General features: G+C 47.0%; 1 long non-coding RNA gene across 3 annotated transcripts in view; it reads left to right on the plus strand.

Moving 5' to 3' along the window:
• LOC129385762 (uncharacterized) overlaps positions 1-27,145 on the plus strand; it is a 143,355-nt gene that overhangs the window by 81,750 nt on the left and 34,460 nt on the right. For all 3 annotated transcript variants that reach the window (XR_011895688.1, XR_011895686.1, XR_011895687.1), the window contains one exon: positions 22,401-22,543. This is a non-coding gene — a long non-coding RNA (uncharacterized lncRNA). The remainder of the gene's footprint in view (positions 1-22,400; positions 22,544-27,145) is intronic.

The raw sequence follows: 27,145 nt of genomic DNA on the forward strand, positions 1-27,145 counted from the left end.
CACTGCAGACCGGCGTCACTTCTGCTACAACTGGGAAGAGGCTGGTCATCTATACCGGGAATGCCAGTATCGCCGAGTAGGACTGCGTGGTTTCTCTGTGCATGCGCCTTGCCCTCGAAACGGTGAGCTCCCTGATGAAATTGAAGCATGTTTATCTACGCGCCAAACTATTCAGAACCCCCAGCAACATGAACCTCGATCGGCAGCGCCTATGCGTTATAGGTCGCCCAGTCCGCGTCCCCTTTCATTTCACCAAGGCGTCGCTCACAAAGTCAGCGAAGGGAAAACTGGAGCCAGCGGCCTGTGGAGGCTAGCCGCTGACGCCCGGAACACCGAAGGCTGTCCATAGCCAATCCGGCAGCAGTGACGAAACGACGAACAGGTGCAGTGATCACGCCGTTACTTCTGAGTTGCGCGTCATCATCGACGACATCGAAGTCACTGCGTTGATAGACACTGGCGCCGACTATTCCGTTATTAGCAGTGTACTCGCCAGAAAATCGAAAAAGGTATTGACCCATTGGACCGGATCTCCAATACGCACAGCGGGGGGACACTTAGTCGACCCCGTAGGAATGTGCACAGCAAGAATCGGAATTAGAGGCTTTACATACGTCAGATGCTTAATTGTTCTCCCTGAGTGTTCCCGTGAGCTTATACTGGGCATGGACTTTTTGCAAACGAATGGCGCAATTACCGACTTGCAAGAATCACGCGAGTTGTTTTCTACAAAAAATGCTGTTACCATTTCTGATACAGAACAGCCACATATTTCCTCTCTCCGTGTTGTGGATGAACACGTGACGGTGCCGGCACGGTGCAGTGTGACTGTCGTCGTAAGGAGCGACGTGTTTCGTGACTATGAGGGACTTGCAGGCGGAAATATCGCGCTGCTACTGGAAAAGCAAATATGCGTCGCAAATAGTCTAGTTCACCTGCTTAACGGATGTGCGGATTTCTTCTTGACTAACTTTGGCAATGAGGCACAACACGTGGCGAAGGGAACAGCCATAGCGTCTCTTCATGACTGCACAACTTGCGAATGTGTCAACCCTCGTTGCAGCAACACCAGCTTCAGACACTTTAGACAGTATCCTTACCGCCATCGTCATTGACCGCGAGCTGTTATCACCGCAAAGAGGTAAGATTGTGAGCTTAGTCACAAAATTTGCTGGATGCTTTTCGAATTCATCGCAAATCCGTCGTACTCCCGTCGCGAAACTCCGCATTGTGGTCGAAGAACCTGCAAGACCAGTACGCCAACACCCGTACCGAGTGGCTCCAAAGGAACGAGAAGCGATTACAAGTCAAGTACAGGAAATGCTCAATGATGATTTAATGCACCCAGCCAATAGCCCGTAGGCATCTCCGGTAGCCCTGGTCAACAGGGAGGATAACACCCTAGGATTTTGTGTTCATTACAGGAAACTCAACCTCGTCACCAAGCGAGATGTTTATCCACTTCCACGCATCGAAGAAACCATGGACAAACTACGCAATGCTTACTTCTTCTCTTCTTTGGATCTCAAAAGCGGATATTGGCAGATAGAAATGGACGAGCGAGATCGCCAAAAAACGCCATTTGTGACACCGGATGGTCTGTACGAGTTTAAGGTGCTTCCATTTGGTCTGTGTTCTGCGCCCGCCACCTTGCAGCTGATGATGAAAACTGTTATCTCCGGACTGAAATGGCAGTCATGCCTCATCTACCTTGATGTTGTGGTGGTCTTCTCCACTACATTCTAGCAGCACGTGCAGCAACTGAGAGCAGTTCTGGATGCTATTCGTACGGTGGGATTGACCATAAAACCCGAAAAATGCCACTTCCACATTCGCGTGCTCCGCTTTCTTGGACACGTCAGTGCTGAAGGCGTCCGCCCCGATCCTTAGATGATCACTGTAGTAGAAATCTATCCGAAGCCAAGAGACAAACAAGGTATTAGACGTTACTTAGGAATGTGTGTCTACTACAGGCGTATTGTAAAAAAAGTTTTCTAAAATTGCCGTCCTACTCACGCGACTGACAAAAGAAGAAGTCCCTTTTGTGTGGGAGAAACAAGAAGAAGACGCCTTCTCTGAGCTACGATGGCGTTTGTAGAGTCCTGCTATACTTGCCCATATTGATGAAAATGCCGAAACGGACATCCACACCGCCACGAGTAACGTTGGTATCGGTGCTATACTTATTCAGTGGCAGAATGAAGAAGCAAAAGTTATTGCGTACCCAAGCCGTACCTTATGAAAAGCCGAAACAAATTGCTCAGCTACAGAAAAGGAATGCCTGGCGGTTATATGATCCATCAGTAAGTTCCGGCCATATTTATATGGCAAACCGTTTCGAGCCATCAGCGACAATCATTCACTGTGCTGGTAGGCGAACCTCAAGGACCATTCTAGAAGTCGCTAGATGGAGTTTGCGTCTACTGAAGTATGATATCACTGTCGTTTACAAGTCCAATGCTTCAAGGAATCAAGTCCAAGTCCAAGGAATCAGCATCATTGTGCTTACAAGCACAATGATGCTGATTCCTTATCACGCGCACCAATCGAAGCTACGTCACCTGAATACGAGCAAGATTTCCCATAGCTTGCGGCTGTGAATACGACGGAAATGGCTCATCGTCAACGTACTGATCGGGAATTACTCCTGCTCATCGATTACCTGGAAGGTTCAGAAATGCAAGTGCCTCGAGTTTTCATCCGCGGATTGTCTTTGTATGTCCTTCGGAACAACGTCCTCTACAAAGGAAACATCGAGCACACTGGTGAGACGTTTCTACTTCTCGTACCATCATCGCTGCGAGCTGAGATCTCAGAAGCTTGCCATGATGATCCTACAGCTGGCCACGTAGGCGTTAGTGGGACTCTGGCAAGAATCCGCCAGAAATATTACTGGCCGAGGTTGATGAATTGAGGGCAGTACTATGTCAAATCGTGCCGAGATTGTCAAACACGCAAAACACCGCCACTCAAACCAGCACAATTTCTGCAGCCGATACAGCCATCTGCAGCACCATTTGAACAAATAGGAGGGGATTTACTTGGACCATTTCCCGTTTCAACCTCGGGAAAAGTGATGGATTTTAATAGCAACCGATAATCTGACTCGGTATGCTGATATGTCGTCTCTTACAAAAGGATCCGCCAGTGAAGTGGCTAAGTTTTTGTCACGCACATAGTGTTACGACATGGCGCACCTAAGTACTCATAACAAAGGAACAGCTTTTATGGCACGTTTTATGCAGTCTGTTATGAAACTAACATATACTGCTCATAGAAAAACCACAGCGTACCGTCCGCAAACAAACGGCCTGACTCAATGGCTCAATAGAACACTCGCTCACATGATCTCAATGTACGTGCACATTGACCACCCGACATGGGACAGTATGCTACCATATGCTACCTTTGCGCATAACACTCCAGTACAAGAGACGACACCATTAACGCCATTACAACTTGTTGACATTCGGACAGTAACAACGACACTAAACGCGATGTTAACTGTAAACAACAGCAGCGAAGACGACCTAAACACTAGTGAGTACATAGGTGCGCGAAAATCGGACTGGCACGCAACAGGAGGCGACAAAGAGGAGAACGACGTTCGAAGAAGCGGAGCTACAGGGACATTTTGGTTGAGTGCACAGTCGGTTTTTGTTGACTGGCACAGGTTCGCCCAGAATAAATTAGTTTTCATAGAAACGGCTGTCGTAACGGTTGGTTACAATATCAACGTCATCATACTTTCGATTCAGCAGCATCATTACTTTAGTATTATCATCTCACTCTAGTCATACCAACTACATTGAACTATGAACGTCATTCCTTGTCCATCATTCTACTTCATCCATGTTGTCGTCATTAATCACAACATTACTTCGCTGTCATGCCATTGTCGCCATGCTATCTTCATTCCAAACACGCTATCATGTAGGCGTTGTCATACCATCGCCGTCATGCCATCTTCTTGGTACCACTCGCCATACCCGCTTCTTCATCCGCCAGTTGTCATTGTCAAATGTGCCGCGGTTATTATCTGACGTTCGCCAACTTGGGTCATTGAGTATTCGGCAATTTGAACGTCGCAATGACGATGTGGACTGTCTGAACGGCGACGCCTGTAGACGACGCAGCGTGTGCATTGGGGAGCACGCTGCGTACCAGTAGTGCAGCGGTAGAGGAGCTAGGTCGAATTCCAACCAGGCGAATGACCGTTTGAAAACCTTTGACACGGGTTCCTGCTGGGCAGAACCGAACCCATTTTGCACGCGGCCATGAACCACAGCAACTCCACGCTTTTGCAGACTAAGCCACAAATGCACCAGGTATGCACCTCTCTTCAATAAAATGGTTTCACCGAAACGCTTTAGCGAGCTACGTCATGGGGGCACTCTGTATGTACCCGTCTTCCATAAACTTCTCGCCAGTACGTTCCACTGGGTGTACGGCAAGCAACCAAAGAATTATCAGAATTCGCAGGCACCGGCAAGCCATGCTCGTTGTCTCGGATGCCACACATTGAGTTCTCGGCAGCGCCACTAGATGGCGCAGCGTGTGCGTATTCTAGCGCGAGAGAGAGCGGAGCCCGCCTGCCGCCTGACTCATGTCGCGTCTCTCGTATGCAGCCTCGTGCGCGCCACTTTCCGAGGCCACGCGCAAGCTTCACGGCGGCGCCAACAGACGTTGCCGAGTGTTCTTTGTCGAGCGTGACGCAAAAGTTTTACCGGCAGTGGACGCTTAACATGTAACTTGTTTCGAGCACTACGTTGTGTTGTTGTTTTTATTTAATGATAAACGCATTGCAGTTGACCGTCATCGTGAAATGTGTTTTTCCGTATTTCCTAGAAGAAATAAGTACTTTTATCAAATGAATTAGGCAGGAAAAGAAATTCAATCTGTTTTTATTTCTATGTTGCAAAGGTAATTTGGCGCCAGTTTTGGATCTTTTCAGGTGTGCTTCCGAAAGAATGTGTCGTGTCTATGCAGAGCGGGAGCGTTTACTCGAAGGCGTGATTTAGATGAACTGGCCCGGGCCGAGTCCGTGCCCTCAAATTCTAGAAGCTTCTGGCCCTCGCTCGAGACAATCAGGACAGGGCCTCTACCGCACCCGCCATGTGTTGCTTTGTAAGGCCCAACTCGGGTAGGCCCTGGTCTGAGTGGGCCCGGTACCTTGTAGTACATTTTCGTTCTTTATTGATTTCTGGCAGAGTCTGACACTGTAGTTCTTGTTTTCAGGCTTATTTTTATTGCATATTGCGGGGACATATAATATTTTCTTTCAAAAACATTTGGTGCAGCGTCGACACACTGGCGAAAAAGAGCGCCTTGTGTAACAAAACGAACACTGGCACGAAAAACCACACGAGCCTGCGCAACGCGACGATGGCTGCGCAGAAGAGAAATACACGTTTTTTATGCAATTGATCACGCAGTACCTTTCTTTTAAACACTTGCGAGCAGCAGATATCCAATCCTTTCACACTGCAGCCAGTGTGAAATAATTTAAGTGAAAAGCAAGAAAAACACCTGGACAAGTTGCTAAAGAATATTTTTTTTATCTGCAGTAGAGACGCGTTCGTTGCTTTTCACAATTGTTACGGAATATGCCTGGACACATAATTTCCAATTCGCATTTCGAGGTAAGCGCTGACCCTTTAGCAACAAGATTTAAGCCCTAGTTCCTATAGGGTAGCGCTTTATATTTAGGAAAGAGTACTGTGCAACTCAAGTTCGCCAATATTTATTGACAGGAATGCATTTTGTACAGCTCATCTTAATTACCGCTCTGGCTGCCCAAGCTAAAGCTACTACTATTCAAGACCTAAGGAATGTAAGCATCTTAAATTCTGCGTCCTATTCTTTATCAAGTTGTTCCTCTCAAGTTTCCCAAAATGCGAGTGAACCGCAATAATAACACTTTAAGTATGTGCTATTATAATGTGCCTTGAAATGGTTTTCATAAAAAGCGGCAATCGTTCAGCCGCATAGGGATCGAGGTTAAGTCCACGACAACAATGTGTCAGTCGGCGAGCGAAAGACCTGAGAACCGTTCAGACCGATGGCAGGAGCACAAGGCCTTTCTTTACTGCACCCTTTCTATTCTAACCTCGTTGCCTGTAGTACCAAGCATGGATCACACGTGCCGGAGCACAACACATAATAAAGGCGGTCACGAAGATGACGATGGCTGCTAGATGAAGTATTGCCAACGTTTTTTTTTCTAGCGTCTGGCCAAATAGAAGTGAAAAATGACTTAACCTTAGCCAAATTTAGCCTCAATGGTATTCATATAGTTACTGAGGCTGGCGAGCGGCCTTACATTATGTGGGAACAATAGAAAATAAGCTAACATGATATAACGCACATTCGGACATGTTTTAAGTTTCTCTATTGTCCGTACAGGCGATGAATAAACAGCAAGTAGGGTGCAGATGATATTGATTGTCCTGTAGGCTAAATCAGCTAGGGAAATAGTGAGCTCACTCTCAGACAATAACGTTACAAATTCAGCACAGTTCAGGCAAGTTAACGTAATATCCCAAGATTACGATGCACATAGTCCAGGTTACAAGTGCAAATTGTGCGTACCATTTGGCCCTACGTAAGAGAACAATTGGGTGGTATACCTTTGATCGTATTATCACGTCAATTACGTAAACTAGACAATCATGCAAGTTCAAAACTGTGTTGCCACCTCTTCGTCTCTTTCAAGGCTCCCTGCGGTATTGATCTCTGCAAATGCCGCAATAATCAGAAGTGGCGCATTTAGATTCTCGTGAACGAGCTTAACCGCTTTGACATGTACCTTTCCTGCAGTTTATCTGTAGTGTTAGTTTTCTGTTTCATTGTACACATGATGTTGAAATCTATTACAAATTACAGTTACAAACTTGCAATTTTTGAGCACATTGTGAAGCCTGTTTGTTTTCGGAGCAATTAAACGTAGAGTGGGCGTGCACGAGTACAAACTGCGGTTACTTCAGCATCGCCACAAAGCCTACGCGATGTACACCATGCTTCAACCGTGTACTTCTAGTTCTTCAGTAACAAAGGACAATCCAGTTCCCTCAACCACTCTTTTTGCTAGGAAGCCGGTTAATTGTCTCCAAATTCTTGTCTGTCGCTAAAAAGTTGCTTGTCGCAAAGTTGTAAGATTTGCTGCTGAATACACAGAAAAGTAAGTAAATAAAGCTTACTAAAAAGTGTTATAATGACGTGAAGTATTAGAAGTATTTTACCAAGGTGTCATTCAATATAACATTAGGCATTTGAGCGGAAGTTGCATTAAGGATGTCATTTAGTATGATACTACGGCTGTACGCTGAACGTTATATGAAAGAAGATTAATTTTTATCTGATTCCTACAAGATTTTGCTCAGTGGAATAACACAGTTCCATGAGCTTAGGGCCTTAAACTGTTTATTTATGGGTTCCCTTCAGTGCAAAATGTTGTGCAAGATAAAACCATAATAGCCGGTACATTTTTGGGAATCAGAAGGTTCAGGCGCAGTAGTGTCTTTCGCTGAGCATACTACAACAATACGATGGTTCTCAGTGGGTACCAGGCTAATTTATTTGCGAGTCTTATATGTTCGTGCTCAACAAATTCATCAATTATGTAAATTTCAGTACTCTAAACTCGTTATTACGTTTGTGTATTTCGCAAGTTTACTGTAACCTAACCGCATTGTAATCGATATAGTTTCGTGCACTGCAAGAATCAGGCCTACGACGGACATTTCATATTAGCAGATTGTGAGGTACTCGCATTCCATGTTTACGCAAAACTTTCTTGAGCTTTCAAGTCATAGCTTCTCGCTTCTAGCTAGTGCCCTTCCTTTTGTTCTACACGTTGTCTTTTTATTGTCATGCAAAATATTGTGATATGCGCTGAGTGTTTATCTGCAAAATCGACTCTGTCAAATGGATGTATCACTATGCAACGCCTAATCAGTACTGCAGTGCAAAAAAGGCTGCGTTAAGACTTTTTTTCATGGTGTGAGTCCACAGGACGTGGGCAAGAGTCGGCCGCTCCTGGCACCAAGGACAGGTATGCCCATAGAATGCAGGGTGTGTCTTACTAAAACAGGTGTTTGTCTGTATGCGGCGGCAGTCCCTGGTCTAGTGTCCTCTAATGTGCGGTTGTGGGCGCCTGCATTTTTGTCCCTATTTATTTTAGATTTCGAGGTTGTCGTGTGGGTGGATCAGGGGTTGCTCAGAATGCCTGACCGGTGCTCGGATGCTTATTATTCAAGGAGTAACAACCCGCCTTTCGGTTCGCTCATGTCCAGATTGTGCTGGGCACAACATTATTGTCTGGTGCCATTGTAGAGTCATGCCTAGCATACTGTGAATTTGTGTGTGGGACGGTATCTGTCATGAACGAACGGCATGCTGTCAGGAAGTCCATCACGACTAATGCATATTCTTATTTTACCTTTACATCTCAAATGGCCAACGCTATGGTTGCTGCCTCCGCGCTGCAGGTTGAAGGTTTCGGAATAGAGGCCATTGTCGCAGTGGACGCATTCAGCGCTAGTGTTGTGAATTTGCCGGTTGCCACTCCACACGCTTCCATTTATTATATGTCTGGATTCCACATTTTTTAAAGCCTTTCACCACTCTTTTATTCTCATGAGGTGGTGTTCTGTGCTCATATCCTATGCAATTAAATTGTAGGGTTTTACGCGCCAAAACACTTTCTGATGATGAGGCACGCCGTAGTGGAGGACTCCAGAAATTTTAACCACCTGGGGTTCTTTAACGTGCACATAAATCTAAGTACACGGGTGTATTCGCGTTTCACCCCCATCTAAATGCGGCCGCCCTGGCAGGGATTTAATCCCGCGACCTCGTGCTCAGCCACCCAACACCATAACCACTCAGCAACCACGGCGGGTATTCTATGCGATTGGTGAAACTAAAATGTTCCCTTTTCCGGGTAGCATATCTCGTTCAAGCCCACCGTACTTCGGCCTCAGTGGCTATCACAGATTTTGCAGCAGGGACCTTCCTTTTTCTGTGGAATTTAGATGTTCTCTGGGCCACGACCATCACCGTCACGTGTTCTTGATATGTGTAGTAAATACCCAAAGCCTCCAATCTTTCGGTGCTATTGTGTTTTGGTAGCCCCAGGGCCGCCTTATACGCGCTGATGATGGAGCACGCTTTGGTCGTTTCAACCATATTCAGTTTTTGAAAGTATAAGCTCTATATCGCCCTCCTTAGCACAAATGATTGGATGAGTCTGACCTTATGTGCTTCTTTCTAGCCTGTTCGTTGCTTTTGACGCTAGATCATTCGGGCAACAGTCGTTGTGATTTGTTCCAATGTGTCTAGGGTGTGCGCTACCTCGCCGTTGTCTTGTATCCACATGCCTAGTATGTGTATACAAGACACCTCTCTAATCGGCTGGCCGCAGAATAATAAGCTTATATCCGGTTTATTTATTTATTTATTTATTTATTTCAACACCTTTAGGGTCCATAGGGCATTGCAGAATGTAGTGGTAACAATAAATATCAAAACACACAAAGCAAATATGACGTAACATGTTAAAGCACATTTTTAAAGTCACTGGCATCCGTAATAGATACAATGAAGTTAGGCTAGTGGTTCCAATCGTTACAAATTTGAGGAATGAAAGATTGGAAGCGTTGGTTAGTGTGACAACCAGTAACAAATACTTTTTCACATTGATCGATACGAGATGGTATGAGTGAAGGACGGGAAATTAGTTCTTGCTTGAGACGATGGCTATGGTAATAAGTCTTATGAAAGGAGATACGTGCTAGTTCCCTGCGCAAGGAGAGGGACAGCAGCCATAACGCAGTTTGCATAGTTGAAACACTTGAACGCAGGAGCATTTGGAAAAAATGAAGCGTGCACTTCGATTCTGTACAGCTTCAAAGTGACTAATAAGACTTTCAGTAAATGGATTTCACACAGCTGATTCATATTCTAGTTTGGAAAAAAGGAAAGTCTTATAAAGAAGGAGTTTAGGGAAGAAAGGGCAATTGAAAAGTTACGGCACAGGCACCCAAGCATGCGGTAAACATTACTGGCAATTGACTTTGACATAATTAATGCGTGGCTGCCAAGACAGCTTGTAATTCATGTGAACCGATATATATATGTAAGTAGTATCGTCTTCGAGAGGGGAACCATTTACGTTATACTTACAAAGGTTCCTTTAAAGTTTACGAGAAAGTTTCATCGGTGGTCAGTCCGTCGCTTTGAGTTTCATTTTCCATGTGTTAAGCCCAATAAGAAATATTGTTAAGGTAGGTCTGTAGTAGTGATGTGGCAGCATGCGAGGAAATCCACGCGATAGACAACACAGTCGTCTACAAAAAGTCTAATAGAAAAGTTAATACAATCAGGTAAATCATTATAGTAAAAAAGGAAAAGAGGGGCCCAAAGACAAAACCTTGGATCATTGATGAAAGGGCGGAACAGAGAGAAGAATCGTACGCATTAGCAGTTACAAATTGTAGTCAGTTTAACGAAGTTTTTTTTTTTTTATCCAAGCAAGAATGTTAGGGTCAAGATTTAGTTTCCTCAGCTTGAGATGAAGTAGTTCATGGCCGACAAGGTCAAAAGGCTTAGCGAAATTTAAGAATACACACTCAACATAAGATCCCAAGACTAGAGCTGCTAAGAGTTCATTAGTGAATGAAACTAATTGCGTTTCACAGGAAAATATCTTCCTGAAACCATGGTGACGAGATGGGAAAAAATAATTATGTTCATGAAAGTTAACCAGGTAAGAATAAATGACATGTTAAAAGATCTTATAAAGGACACTGGTAAATGGCATTGACCTATAATATAGTGCAGAATGATAATCACCTGATTTCAACAAATGCACCATTTTGCGCACCTTCCAATAACAAGGCAACACACCAGAATTTAAAGTTTCAGAGAAAAGTTCGCACAACAAAAGGAGGAGTAAGCCATGTTAGCTTTCAAAAATTTAGAGTTTACGCCATCAACGCCTCATGATCACAAAACATTTAAATTGTTAATAAGGCCAACGACACCATCGTGATCAATTACTACAGGCACCATTGCAGGAAAGTTCGCATCACAAAATTCTGGCAAGCACTCAGCACCGTCACCTCAAAATCCCTTAGTAAATAGTTCGTTGAATACATAACACATTGCGAACCAGAAACGGCAACGCCACTGTCGTCAGTTATTGACCATACGTTTTCGCATGCACCCAGAACAACACTCCAGAAATTTTTGGGGTTGTCTTTTACAAAGCAGGTGGAGTAGTGCCAAAGAAAGTGTGCTTGGTGTTTTCTATTGTATGCTTATATTTTTTGGCGAGGTGTTGATATGTTGGCCAATTGCCGTGATAATTCCTGAGCATCATTTTGCGGAAAAGGTGTTTTTTGCAATGTTGGCGGCGCTTTAGGGAAACAGTAAGCCAAGGTAACCTTCGCTTGCGACCGATGGCCAATAGACGTGTGTATTTGCTTGTTAGACAGTGAAATTATTTCTGAAGATTGACAAGTTTTACTCGACAGTGCACTCATCAAAGCAGGGCATGCAGCTTTCAAAGAAGGCTGCTAGCTCACTGTTATCAACTGAAAAATCGGGCTTCTTATAATGTCTGATCGATTTTGGTTCACTGACAGGGCGTTTAACAGTTGCTTTAATTGAAAAGGTAATAGCACAGCGGTCGCTTCGTCTTGATAAAAAAGTAAAGTTAGTGGACAAGATCACGAGCTGTTAAAATAAGGTCATATATGTTAGCGTTGGACGAAGCAGTTCTCGTTGGAGTAGTACCTAATTGAGTGAAGTTCAAATTACTGCATAATTTCACGAAGGCGGCCCTTTCACTTGAGGACTCTTTGAGAACACAAAAGGACCAGACCAATCAATGTTAGGGAAATTGAATTCTCCGAAAATAAAAATGGGTGCGTCAAGGAACCTAGCGATAATAACATTGAAAGCATCATGCAAATCAGAAGAAATGATATGGCCCGCGTTGAGTGGCCGATAGCAAACGCAAGCAATTATATCGCAGTAGTTATTGCGCACGTATGCGCAGAGAGTTCTAAAGGTGACTCAGTAGGGACATGATAAGAAAGAATGTGATCGGAATCAGTTATCAGAACGCCTCTTCCTGATAAAGAATCACGATCAAAACTGCAAAACTTGAACACCTTTTTACAGTCAAATATTTCGCTATCGCGCACTTTGGACGATAACTACGTCTCCATAAGTACGACGGCATCAGTACTAAAGGTGTCAATTAGATCATAAAGGTCATCACACTTGTTATCAATACTACGAGCATTCGAAAAGAGAAAACTATCTTCACTAGAAGTATTTGGCCTAGATGATAGCTATTACAAACGAGTTGTATTTAAAGCAGGTGTGAACACGTCATGGCCCTGCGCAACAGGTGAACCATTGTTCGAAGATATATCGCACACGCAATCGGTTGACGCGACAAGCGCATAGCAATTTTATTTCAAAAACAACCTATTGTGGTTGTTCAGTTCTCCTCGAGTATGCGATTTTCACTCGTATATATCGCAATTTTTTCGTTGCGCATTTCATTCCGGCCTCTGGAGAAAAGTGTTCCGCTTTCTCGATCGCCTTCAGTGAAAAAGGCGTTGTGTGCCCATAGCGTGATGTCGTCTGCATATATGGCGAGCCCATGGTCTTGAACCTAATCAAGAACTAGGGCCAATTTATGGATTCCTATATTGAAGAGTGAAGATAGTATGACGCCTTGTGAATTCCACTGCAAAAGTTACTCAAACCAGGTCTTATTTTCTTGTATTAATTACTCTTCAGAATTTTCGATAATAATAGACCGCAAAAACCATCATACTGTAAATAAACATACCAGATGCAGCGCATGACCTTTATGCTAAATGTTATCGGATTACTAAATAATAAACTTGCAAAGCCCCATCATTCAAAAAACATTAAATTCGTGTAATTTTATAGGTATGGCCTGCGAGGTTATTATGGACAGTGTAGTGGGACCTATGCGATTACATTATCGGCCGTGCACGTCTGGTTAAAGGCTTTAAGACTACCCAAAATTTCGGCACACTGCCGTATGTCGCGTCCACGTTAATCGGACGTGGCTACTCTTAGAACGCCGCCCGACGTGTTCAAGCGCTGCACTAAACCTTCCCACCGCTGTCAGTGCTTAGGCCTTCGGGCGAAACAAATCCTATTGAATAGACCATTAATTATGCCGTCATTCCATGTATAATCATTTCAGATTCATCACATGACTCTTCTCATGTTGTCATCCGTCTTTGCCACTGGTAAAGTGAACCAAGTTATATAATAGCTTGGGTACTAGGTATTTGCTCGTGGTTACATCGTCGTCGTTCCAGCCACGTGATCCGCTGCTTGCCAGGCAGTGGTCGCTAGGTCACCGTCACCAATTGTTCATCATGAATTTTTTAGCATATGGCGTTGTGATGCCATCATGGTCTTTCCATTGTAGTAATTGCCGCTTCATCATCCGACTCTCGTGAGGCAATCGTTGTTACGTTTTTCACGAAGACCTAGTCAACCAAGATGTCGAATAGCTCGGGTTAATAGGTATGTACTCGTGGTTGACGATGTCGGCGTCGTTGCATCATCGTCAGGCCAGCTCCGTTATCCGACTTTTATTATACCATCGTTGTCACGCCATGATCATGGTACAGTCGTGATTTTGCAAAGGTTTTCATACCATCGTCGTGATAGCGTCGTATGCGCTCCGTCGTCGTATCCCCACCCTCGTCGTCTAATCCTCATCGTACCATTCCCCTTGCGTCATTGTCGTCACACATTCATCACACATATGTTGTCATACCGTCGTGGTTATTCTATCACCGTCACGCCAGCTTGATCATCGAATTGCCGTTGCGCGTTTATTGTCATGCCGTCGTCGCGAGTCGTCGTCCCACAGCCCTGGTCACGTAATCGTTGTCATACCCGCGCCGTTATTCCTTGTCCTCATACCGTTTTTATGTATTCATCGGCATGTGCCGTTATCATACCGTCCTCCTGATACATTTGTTTTCATGCCGTCACCGTTGCAACGTCGTGGTCCTTCCAACGTTGTAAATATAACTTCGTCGTACAACCCTCTTCATGCTGTTTTCATCGCACCGTCATCATCACACAGTTTTCCTAATCAGTCGTTATATTATATTCGTCCTTATCCCATTATTCCCATGTCATCGCTACAGCGCCTCCATGTTTCCATCCACGTTTCCTCGTCATTAAATCGCTGTCGCTGCGTTGTCCTCATATATTCATCAGCATGCCGTCAATCTCATTGCCAACTTTGGCAAGCCCAAGCGACAGAAACTTGGGCGGATGCCGGAAAAAGGTGTCTCAAATAGACCCCCTCAGATTATAAATAAACCTGCCTTCCGCAATAAGTGTTGTGTCAACGCTACCTAAACGGTAACGCATTACACTAGACACTTATCGTTATATGGGTTCTTCCGGAATTGCTTGTTCATCATAGTTCTACATATTACTGTATGAATATATTTATTTCAGACGACCCTACTCCATTATGCTTATTTTTGTTTTATTTGTGTGCTATTACGGTTATGCTGCACTGCGGTAAGTTGAATATATTTTGAGTACTGGCAAACACAGTGATAATACTTGTTTCTTTTATTTAGCAGGACAGCGTTCAATTACTAACTTTCTCGACGTTCAAGCAGCATGACATTTGAGATCACTTTCAAATATAAAGTTTATCGCAGACTTTTTACGTTAAGAGCCCTATGGCAAAGAAATTCTGGTGTCTGTATCGGCGGCGTTGTCCGTGGGCGAAAATTTCCGCATATATTTAGGTATATTGTGGGCATTGCTACGTCACAATATGTATACGCGGCGCTTTGTTTTACGACATGGCGTGTATGCGGGTGATATGGCCGCACTATTCCAACACTAAAGGCAAGTACAGTGCACCAGACACCTGAGTGTCATCTGCTGGCGCTCAGACAGGGTTGCCTGTGCTGATTTCAAAGCCAGTGGTTCCTGAGCTCCGTGGAGCGGATTTTTCACCGTCTTCCTCGTGATATGGAGTCACACTGCGTTACCAGGCAGGCAGTGCCCGGCGCCGCCGATTGTTGTGATCTGGTTGTGAGTAATATTCGTAAGTACTCCAACAAGTCTGGTTTGGCGATAGCCATTTCATGCTTACATCTACTCTGGATTACGGAAAAGCCAGCATTCTATATGTCAGTTTTCATGAAGACAATGTTTAATTAACCCGTAACGGGGTCGTTGCTGTCTTAATAACTCCTTGCTTTCCTGGCTTCAACGCCACTTTTCTTAATCTACTCTGAGGCCGATGCTTTGGCTACAACTGAAGTAGTCAGCGAGATGACGCAGTGCCACCTACGAGATTTGATACATTTTTTTCTACCGGTACGTCGGCAGTGCTGTCATCTAGGCCCCTTCGTGGCTGGCAAACCTGTGACCTACTGCGGAAACTACGCAGCGTTATCGCTCCTTCGTGATTATGGGCCTTCACCTCATTGATGCGTTCGACGTTGTTTTGCGCCAAACACCTCACTGGCGGCGCGCCCTGCATTATCGGCATGGGCCGTATTTGAGGAGGGATATCATTAGTGTCTTGTACGCCTCTATTGAGTCCTGGGTGCTCTATTAGCGAGCATGACAACAAAACATTGCAAACCAACACAACGCTACCTTGTCATGAACAATTTCCTTGCGCTGCACACAATGCCCAAGGTAAATATACCTGTTAGCGAAGCTTCCATGGAAACCCATACGTTCAAAACATGGTGGTTCATCAGCAGCTCATGGGGCTTAGCGCCAGGTGCATGTGAAGGACACACTTCCGGCCGAACAAACAATAAAGCAGATGTCCAGATATCCAGTGAGAAAGTGATGTCATTCTTTTTGCACTGGCGAGAAAATAAACTTTAGGATAGTTTATGTAGGCCTGCATAGGAAAGCACTTGCGTCGATTGCAACCGACATGAATCCTTGGGGGAGTTCGCTTCAAGTTGATGTCAGCTTTCTATCTCTAAAGACTAAACTAATATAGACTAATAACAAGACAGTGGTGTTTAAGCATACTGCCGTTTAATTTGCATTGGTTTTACTTGGAGAGTTTATCCTTGGAACACTTATTCTGCCCTCGCGGCAGCCTCCGCTGTTGACCTAAAGGACGAAGCAGTGTACCACTCAACTTTATAGCGTCGTTTACTTATCTCGCAGCGCACAGGCCTCTTAAAGTGTACAGGGTCGTCCACTCTTAGTACGAACATGGTGTAGCGTGGTCGTACTCCGAGGAGAGCCAGCGCACACGACGCGACCACGCATCCAAGCTAAGCGGCTCAGGCGCACAGGAGCATGTAGGCGGGACTTCGCGTCGTCTTCTGAAGCTGTGAAACGCCACCTAACTCTCTGCAACCTCGTAGCGCCGGATCACGACGCGTACGCGTTGCGGGAGAGCGCACTTAATGCGGCATGTTTTGTACAGTTTCCGCGTACAATTGAGCGATTACTTTGTTCAGTGCCACGATCCCATTAAATACATGTATTGTGGCAACCTTCTCAGGACTGCTTTGGTTTGGTTTATGGTGTTTAACGCCGAAAAGGCACTCTGCCAATGTAGAAGCTCCTGAGGGGCTGCGAATAGTTTCAATCGCACGGCGCTCTTTAATCTGTACTTACATCGCGCAGCCCAAGGGCCTTCTTGCACTTTGCCTCCATTGAAACGTGGCACCTCCTGCGGTATGGAACTTGGGTATCCCGGTTCAGTATACCCGAACACACTAACCACTGAGCCACCGCGGCGGGGCATTCTGAGGACATGACCACACCCTGGAAATAGCAGGATTTACGCAGCAAAGCCTTTTCTGCCTGAGCTCTCTAAAGCATATGTGATGCTTTACAGCAGCTGTCAATATCATGGACCCGGATATGACGTCTGGCTTGCTTTTCTTGGCCGAAGCTGTCACGTGCTCCATCTTGCGCGAAGGCGCTCGCGGATCACTTGATGCGACTTAAAATGTGACCAACGAACTTATGGAAATCGACAGCACATGCCGTAAATATAAAAAAATCAGAATGCATTCAATCAACGATGCAGGTGTTCGTTTATATGTGAGCCATTACTTCCATTGTTAAGCAGGCTGAACGACGATGCGTTTGGCCGCAAGCTCGTTCCCCAAGTCACAGGAACATAATGATAGTGCTGAAACGCCTCATAATGCGTCCGTCATTATGCTAGTCCGCGCTGAAGGTTTTCTGCCACCGCAGCTCTTTCTTAGGACAGGCAGAATATGGGAGAGGCCTGCAGGGCAAGGGCCTCTCCCATACTTCTCCAACTACCCCGGTCATGTACTAATTGTGGCCATGTTGTCCCTGCAAACGTCTTAATCTCATCCGCCCACCTAACTTTCTGCCGCCCCCTGCTACGCTTCCCTTCCCTTGGAATCCAGTCCGTAACCCTTAATGACCATCGGTTATCTTCCCTCCTCATTACATGTCCGGCCCATGCCCAACTAAGATGTCATTAACCCGCATTTGTTCCCTTATCCAATCTGTTTTTGTTCTTATCCCTTAACGTTACACCTATCATTCTTCTTTCCATAGCTCGTTGCGTCGTCCTCAATTTAAGTAGAACGCTTTCCTAAGCTTTCAGGTTACTACCCTGTACGTGAGTACTGGTAAGACAGAGCTGGTATACACTTTTTCCTTGAGGGATAACGGCAACCTGCTGTTTATGATCTGAGAATGCCTGCCAAACGCACCCCAGCCCATTCTTATTTTTCTGATAATTTCAGTCTCATGATGCGGACCTGCAGTCACTACCTGTCCTAAGTAGATGTATTCCCTTACCACTTCCGGTGCCTCGCTACCTGTCGTAAACTCCTGTTCTCTACTGAGACTCTTATACATCACTTTAGTTTTCTGCAGATTAATTTTTAGACCCACCCTTCTGCTTTGCCTCTCCAGGTCAGTGAGCATGCATTGCAGTTGGCCACCCGAGTTACTAAGTAAGGCAACATAATGAGCGAGTCGCAAGTTACTAAGGTATTCTCCATTAACTCTTATCCCCAATTCTTCCCAATCCAGGTCTCTGAATACCTCCTGTAAACAAGCTGTGAATAGCATTCTGAGATCGTATCTCCCTGGCTGACGCCTTTCATTATTGGGACTTTGCTACTTTCTTTATGGAGGACTACGGTGGCTGTGGAGCCGCTATAGATCTCCCTGCCTGACCTAACAAATGCTATGACACAACGCAGAACACGTCTGCGTCTATCGGAAGTTTCTCGAATGTTTCAGATGGTTCTATCCTCTGTCTGTTCTGACCGAACCTTGTGTAATCAGGTTTCATGCATGTGGGACGTGAGCGGTGTAGAGCATTCTGGACTGCACAAGGGCACTAGCGATTACTCTGGAACCCTCGATGGCTGATGTATAAAAGCCGACGCGCTCGATCCGTTGATCAGATTTCGACAATCGCTGACTGTATTCGCTGCTATCGTTGTACTTTGAGAGTAGCCTGTTTTTACGGGCGTAGGTTCGCAGATTAAAGAGTGTTTTGCCATTTACAGTTTCGCTACGGTATTCTTGAAGTCTGGAGTACGCCCCGACCCACAGAAGATTGTTGCCATCACAATGTTCTAGGAGCCCTTCGACCAGAAAGCAGAGCGTAGATTCCCGGGCATGTGCACCAACAACAGACGCTTTGTCAAGGACTTCTCACGCACCGCTGCGCCGCGGAAACATCGAACTAAATGTTATGTCGAGTTCAAGTGGAAAACGGCGCAGGCCAAAGCATTTCAAGAACTCAAACGACGCATGCATTTGCCGCCGGTACTTGCGCACTTAGACGAAAACGCCGATACGAAAATCCACACTGATGCCAGACGCCTACGCCTCCGTTCCTGCCTAGTCCCGAGGAAAATTGACTTAAACGGGTGATAGGTTGCGCTAGCCGGTCGCTGTCGAAAGCGGAAGACAATTATTCCACAACCTAAAAGGAATGCCTAGCCATCACATGGACTATAGCCAGATTTCGCTCTTATCTATACAGTAGACTGTTCAAAGTGGCAAGCGACCGTCATGCCTTGTGTTCGCTAGCGACCTTAAAGGACACTTCAGGTTGCCTGGTATGGTAAAGCCGCAGGCTGCAAGAATATGACATCACTGTAATAAACAAGTCCGGACGAAAACACTGCGATGTCGACTGGCTGTGTCGTGCTCCCGTGGATCCTCCGCTCAAAGGTGACCAAGACGACAACGTCTTTTTAGCAACAATAAGTACAGTTGACTTTACATGCACAAGTGAGCGAACCCTGAGCTAAGAAACCTTGCTGAGTACTTGGGAATCACGTCCTGGTGAACTTTTCCGCATTCCGCGCAAACTACCTCGTCATTATACCTGCAACACTGCGGTACAAAGTCCTGCACGCCCTCCACCACGATCACACAGCCAGCAAATCGAGTTTGCCCGTACACCTGCAAGAATACACGCGAAGTATTGCTGGCCGTGCCTGACCGCCGACGTCGCCAGTTACGTCAAGGCTTGCCGTGACTGCCAACGACAGAAGACAGCGCCAATGAGACCAGCGGGATTACTACACCCGATTGAGCCAACTTCCCAGCCTATTCAGCAGATCGGGATGGATTTGCTGGGACGCTTCCCGATGTCAACATCTCGAAAGAAGTACATTGTCATGGCGACGGACTACCTCACCCGTTTTGCTGAAGCGAAAGCTCTGCCGAATGGTAACAGTAGTGGCTAAATTCTTTGTTGAGAACATCCTGATGCGACATGCTGCCGGAGAAGCCCTCATCACCGACACAGGAACGGCGTGTACAAGAGAGGTCGCCGCAGCCATTCTGCAATACAGCCAGATACGCCACAGGAGAACTGTCTACCACGCGCTACCACCCGCTGACAAATGGTCTTCTGGAGCGCCGGAACAAGTCTCTCGCCGACATGCTAGCAATGGATGTCGGCTTCGAACAGAAGACGTGGAAAGCCATCCTGCCGTACGTAACCTTCGCTGACAACATGCCAGTGCGATATATTACAGAGATCAAGCCGGTCGGGCTGTTTTATGGAAGGAACACGATGACGACTCCCGATGCTATGCTACCGCACATCACCGACAAAGAAAATGATGTCGCCGCTTATCTCAATCCCGGCGAAGATGCCCGTCAGCTTATTCACCTGCGCATCAAGAACCAGCAGAGGACCGACAGTGGACACTAAAATCTTCGACGATGTTACGTGCAATATTAGCCCGGCGACCATGTTTGTGTTTGGACCCCGATGCGCCGACTAAGGCCCGGGTTCTGAAACACTCCTTTCCTTACTAAGGATGTCTCACACGCTGTAAGGCGACTTGTCGTCAATTCTGGAACGTACCTTAGTAAGGGGTACTAAGTTAGGGCCTCCTTGGTGCTTCCCCGTACTTAGGGAGCCGGAATGCTACCTTCATGCTTCCTAACCATGATCCTCTAACTGAGTTTGTTAGAACTCCGCACGAGTTTGTACTCGATACGCTCGGCTAGAATAGGTGCAGTGCGTAGGCCATGGCATAGAGAAAGGCCGCGGTAGCCAGCCGCCGTGTATTGATGTGCAGTTTGGTTACGCGGACTGCGTTTTCTGGCATATCGTTTTACTTTGATTTTGTGAAAAGCGAGCGGCGAGAATGACGGCCTTGCGGTACGCATCCGAAGACGATAGCTTCGAATGCTATGCAAGGTCTCCGACGAGCAAATGAACTTCTTCACGGGACTGTGTAGAAGCCTCCTCCTTTGACTCCAGCTCAGCGTCTGATTGACAGGCTGAATCCACTGGAAAATTACGACAAAGTGGACTTTCTAGCCCGGTCACATTTTTCCAAGCGAGCTGTTACAGCCATACTGGCAGAGCTGCAACTGCATTGTAACACTGACAACAGAGGAGAGCAATCGGAGGATTCCCTGTGTGCATCGATTGTGCTCGTATACCCTTCAAAAGTCCGGGTGGAGACGACGCAGAAGTCTTCCTAAAAAGGCGAGGGATATTCTTAGCATATACACACACATAGGAAACAAAACACGTGCAAAAAACAACGCTACGCCTGACCAACCGAACTCATATGCTGCCATAGTTGTTAGACTGAGTTTTCTTTCCTTTCATATGCATCAGTTTTGAACTCTTTTTACGTTATTAATCAAAGAACTAGAATTTATGCCTCGGTATAGAAGGCAATTTTAACAGTCCCGGCACTTTACCTTGGCAATTCATTACAAATATTTTGCATTTTTTGTAAGTAATCTCAAAACCAGAAGCCTCTAACGTTACACTTTCTTTGGTGGGGCGCTCCTTTCACAGGAAAGGCGAAAGGAAGCTTTTCGAATTCGCGGCGGCCTTCCGAGGGGCGCCTAACGTTTAGGTAGCACGGAGGACTCCTTGCGGAAGGTAGGGAAACGGTCTAAGATTAGGAGCATTTCAGAATCTGGCCCATAGGCTCAGTGAGAAACAATTGTGACGCTATTTCGGACCCTATGACATCTTCCGACGCAATGTCGCACTGGACTGTGAGGTCGTGACAGACGGCCTTTCGCCAATCGCAATGGCGCCGTGCCCGCTCTGAAGTGGTCCACGTGGTGCGTCTTAAGCCATTTTACGCACGTTGATGAACTTCGTTATATTTTTCTTCACTGTGGGTGTTTTTGTTTGTCACTTTCGTTTGTTTGCAGCAGCAGGATTATGCTTTTTAAGAGTGAGGTAAAGAAAAGTGCAGTTGATTATCGTTATCAGGTGATCATGTTTCACCGCCTAACAAATGTTGTCGCACATCTCAGGACGTGCCTGCCTGTATCGGAAGTTTCTGAAATGGTATCGATGGTTCTATCGTTTGTCTGTCTTCATCGAGCCTTGTGTAATCTGATTTCATGCATGTACGACGCGAATGATGAAGAACTTTCTGGAATACACGCAGGCACGAGTTCTTATTCTGGAAACTTCGATTACTGATGTATAAAAGCCTACACGCTGGACCCGCTTTTCAGATTTTGACAATTGCCGACTGTGATCGCCGCTATCGTTATGCTTTGAGAGTGGCCTGTTTGAGTGGCCGTCACTACCACGTGACTATATAACGCGATTGATTATCTGTTCCGGACTAATGCTAGGACCGCTTTATTCAAATATCGTAGCCGTTATTTTTTGGCTAACGTTTTTCTTCTCGTAAGTAATGTTCTAATGTATTCTGTACGGGATCGTATTCAGTTCTGAAGAAAATTCAAATTCAGATATGTTTTCAACAGTTCGGTTCTAGACTGCGGTTTCAAGGAGTGCTGTCTAAATCATTTCCGCGGTTACGGCTGATAAGTACACACGTGTTTTTGTTATTTTTTAGGCATTAAATACACATGGTCAGAAAATGTGGACGCGTTATTGTTCATATCAATTGCCCCAGCACAAATGCGTATATGCTGAAGTACGAAGCATAGGGCATGATGAGTACGTATATGTACGACATTACGAGATATGCGGCACTTGGTGAGTATACAAACGGCGCATGTTGCGCCAGCTTTTTCTTCGTTTGGTATTGTTAGTGGCTCTCTAACAAGTGTCGATCTTGTTGAAAAGCTTATTGGGTGTGTACTGAAGAAGAACGAGCAGTAGGCGCTGCTTAGAGAAAGACGACGACAACGTGTGGTTGGAACCCTTGTGCCTGTGTTGCCGAAGCTCTGTGTTTTCTTGCTGCGGTGCTCTGCTATCTGAGTGCTTTAGCAATCGAACTATAACGCCTCTTGACATTTGGTGGAGGTTCTGGGCCCTTCCCAAACCTGGAACTCCGCAGCCGGACGCTCCCTACCGTTTCTGCCATACCTCAGGACGCCGCGCAGCCCGATCCTCCCCTGGCATCGCCTGTCGTCTGCTCCGGTGCTCTACGCCAACGAGATCCTCCTGTCTTCAGCGGCAACGACGACCATGACGTGGAGGATTGGCTCTCGTCATACGATCGCGTGAGTGCGCATAACAAATGGGATGACAAAGCTAAACTTACTAGCGTCATCTTCTATCTTTCTGGAGTCGCTAATCTCTGGTTCCGGAATCACGAATCCAACCTTTCCACCTGGACAGAATTTACCCATTCTTTCAAAGAAGTCTTCGGTCGCCCTGCTGTGCGCAAGCTTCGCGCAGAACAACGCTTGCGTAGTCGCGCTCAGCAAAATGGTGAAAACTTCACAAGCTACATTGAGGATGTAGTTGACCTCTGCCGGCGCATTAATCCCGCCATGCCCGACTCTGAAAAGATCAAGAATGTCATGAAGGGCATAGAGGATGAAGCCTTCCAAATGCTTTTGGCGAAGAATCCTCAAACGATTGACGAGGTCATTACACTGTGCCAGAGCTACGATGAGCTCCGCAAACAACGGCTTACTACGCGCCGAACTGCCACGCCCGACAACACGATTTCGGCTTTAACTGACACTTCCAGTGCTGCTCCCGCCCACTCTCCGTTCCTCGACCAAATCAAACAATTCGTTCGCGAAGAAGTGGCGCGCCAACTGTCACTGCTGCCTTCTTCCCAGTCGTCTGAGTCCTCTTTGTCCCCGGACCTCCGACGCGTCATACACGAACAAGTCAGCGACGCACTACCTTTCTCTAATCAACCACCCTCAGCGCCGGTTCCGCTCACGTACGCTGCCGTCGTCGCCAGGCCAAGACCACCGCCTGAAGTTGCGCACTACACCCCCACAAGCGCCTTCTACGCCTCGCCTTCTCCAGCTGCGAACTACTTGCCCAGAAGCGGCTTCTGCGCGCCTCCGCAGCCCCTACGCCCAGCTCAAGACAGTGCACCGCTACCGAGGCCCCCTGTTGATAATCCGTGGCGTACCCACGACAACCGGCCGATCTGCTTCGCGTGTGGCGTTGCTGGCCACGTGGCACGTTTCTGCCGCCGGCGGGGTTGGTATCCTCCCGATACTGCGAGATGTCAAGGGAATGCTCCTGACTCCCAGTCCCGCTATTCGCCACCAGTTCCGCACTTCGCTCCTTCATCTCCTGTTCCCCGAAGCTTGAACACTCGTCGGTCTCCATCTCCCCGTCGACGTTCCCTCTCCCCCATGGTCCACCGCCCTTCAGCTGTGGAGGAAAACTAAAAGGCGCAGTTCCGGAGGCAAGAACTGCGATCTCTTCGAACTGCTCAAGCCCTCGTTTATTCGCTACGAACATCATTGAAGTTTTTGCCGAAGGTGTCGCCGTTCACGCGCTTGTCGACACGGGTGCCGCAGTGTCCGTGATTGCCGACCAGCTTCGCCGTACGCTCCGAAAAGTCGCGACGCCGTTTTCTGTCATTTCACTACGTACAGCCAGCGCTGAGCCAATTGAGCCCTTAGGAACATGTACCGTCCGTGTCGCCATACAAGACAGTTTACACCACATTGAGTTTGTTGTTCTTCCCCGCTGCTCTCATGCCATCATTCTAGGATGGGACTTCCTCTCATCTCATCACGCTGTTATTGATTGTGCCCGTGCAGAACTTGCGCTGACTCCATTTTGTGCCAGTCCTTCTGAAGATTTGCCTCCACCTTCTGCTCAGGTGTTCGTCGCCACCGACGCTGATATCCCTCCTTTCTCTTCCGCCCTTGTACCCGTTTCCTGTGCTGCTTTCTGTGATTCCACAGTTCTTTTCACGCCATCTCAACTTGCTGCACGCCGTCACTCCTTCTTGCTTCCCTTTGCCCTCCTTCCCTTTCGCCAGGGTTCCAGCGCACTTTACGTTTCGAATCCGTTTTCGTGTCCATCAAGCTTACATCGTGGCGAATGCCTCGGTTTTGCTGATGAATTCGACAGGAGCTCTGTACGATGTGCCTGATGACTCGACTCCTCTGCACGTTGACGCCATGGCTCTCCCTGTCTCTGCGCCTGCGCCTGCATGTGACCGAACGTTTGCTCCATTTATTGATCCTAACCTCACTCCGAGTCAGCGCACGCAGATCATCGACCTCCTTAACCAATTTCGAACTTCTTTCGACCTCCAAAAACAATGTTTAGGACGTACCTCCACAGTCGTTCATCACATCGACACCGGCAGCCACGCGCCTCTACGCCAACGTCCATACCGTGTGTCCGCGACGGAACGCCGAGTCATCGATGAGCACGTAGGAGCCGTTTCCGAATTCCCACGACCAAAGACCACAAAAGAACTCCGCAGCTTCATCGGATTATGCTCCTATTTTCGTCGTTTCATCCGCAACTTCGCCACCATAATAGCGCCTCTGACGCAGCTTCTCGCGGGTAACCACGACCTCATGGCCTGGCCGCCAGTTTGCGATGCCGCATTCACGACGCTGCGTCGTCTTCTAACCTCACCTCCCATACTCCGACATTTTGACCCAAGCGCACCGACAGAAATACACACGGATGCCAGTGGCGTCGGCATTGGCGCTGTTCTTGCACAACGAAAGACTGGCTTCGATGAATACGTTGTTGCCTTCGCTAGCCGCGCACTCACGAAAGCGGAAGCAAACTATTCCGTTACAGAAAAAGAATGCCTGGCTATCATTTGGGCCATAACTAAGTTTCGTCCTCACCTCTACGGCCGCCCGTTCGACGTCATCACAGACCATCATGCACTCTGCTGGCTGTCGTCCTTAAAAGATCCCTCAGGCCGCCTCGCGCGATGGGCGCTTCGCCTCCAAGAGTATGATATTCGAGTGCTGTACCACTCTGGCCGTAAACATTCGGACGCGGATGCCTTGTCTCGCTCCCCAGTGTCAGGCCAGCCCAATCATCAGACAGTACAAATATGCGAGTCCTCCCTCACCACCACGGATATGCTTTCGGAGCAGCAGAAGGATCCATGGATTGTCGCTATGCTGGCGTTTCTGTCAGACCCATCAGGGCCTCCTACTGGCCGTGCATTACGTCGCCAAGCACACCACTTTGCTGTTCGTGACGGGCTCCTATATCGCCGTAACTACCTCTCGGATGGGCGCAAATGGTTACTCGTGGTTCCTCGGCACTTACGTTCGGATATATGTGCAGCGTTTCACGATGACCCGCAATGCGCACATGCAGGAGTACTCAAAACATACGCGCGCCTGCGAATTCGTTATTACTGGCGCGGGATGTACTGATTCGTCCGCCAATATGTTCGCTCCTGCCTCGCTTGCCAACGCCGCAAGAATACCCCTCATGCCTTAGCCGCTCCACTGCAACCATTGCCCTGTCCAGGACGGGCCTTTGACAGGGTCGGAGTTGATCTCCGGCACCCTATGCCCCTGACTCACTAGTCTGGCTTTGGGTTCCCGCTACCAGCCCTGGACTTTCACCCAAGCTTGTGTCCAAGTACCAGGGTCCCTACCGTGTCGTCAGTCAAACGTCTCCTGTGAACTATTTGGTAGAACCCCTTGAGCCGCCTTCCGATAAGCGCCGCCGAGGGCGCGAAATCGTGCACGTTCAGCGGCTCAAGCCGTACTTTGACCCACCTGTGCTATCTTGCCCGTAGGTCGCCGAGACGGCTCCTCTTCCCCGGGGAGGCAATTGTACTGAAGAAGAACGAGCAGTAGGCACTGCTTAGAGAAAGACGACGACAACGTGTGGTTGGAACCCTTGTGCCTGTGTTGCCGAAGCTCTGTGTTTTCTTGCTGCGGTGCTCTGCTATCTGAGTGCTTTAGCAATCGAACTATAACGCCTCTTGACAGGTGTTTTAATGTCAGGAGATGACCTAGAGCGGGTCTTTATATAGCGATTCCCTCTGAATTTCACTCTTGTTAGATGATTATGGGAATATGCACGTAGAAAATTATGAATACATGTATTTAAAGCGTTACGGAGATAGCCGTAACTTGGATGCTGTTCCTGAATAAAGAAGTGGCCAATGATCCACGAATGATTTCTTTTCTTGGGAGTGTGAGTGCTTCTGGGGACTACTCAACTTGTTTGAAAAAAAGCTAAACGAGTGCTGAATTACCATGTGATCCATTCGTTGTGGTCCCAATGTGCAGATGTACTCTGCATTTCATATGCATTAGCAATATCCTGTAGTACGCCTAGCTATTTTATCGCAGTACTCAGTAGAGCCCCTCCAATTACATTTCCTTCCGCACCCGCTTTCTCATTTGAACTGCCTTTCTGAAAGGATTCTAG

The sequence above is a fragment of the Dermacentor andersoni genome, chromosome 7 (genome assembly GCF_023375885.2).
Source record: "Dermacentor andersoni chromosome 7, qqDerAnde1_hic_scaffold, whole genome shotgun sequence".
NCBI lineage: Eukaryota > Metazoa > Arthropoda > Arachnida > Ixodida > Ixodidae > Dermacentor > Dermacentor andersoni.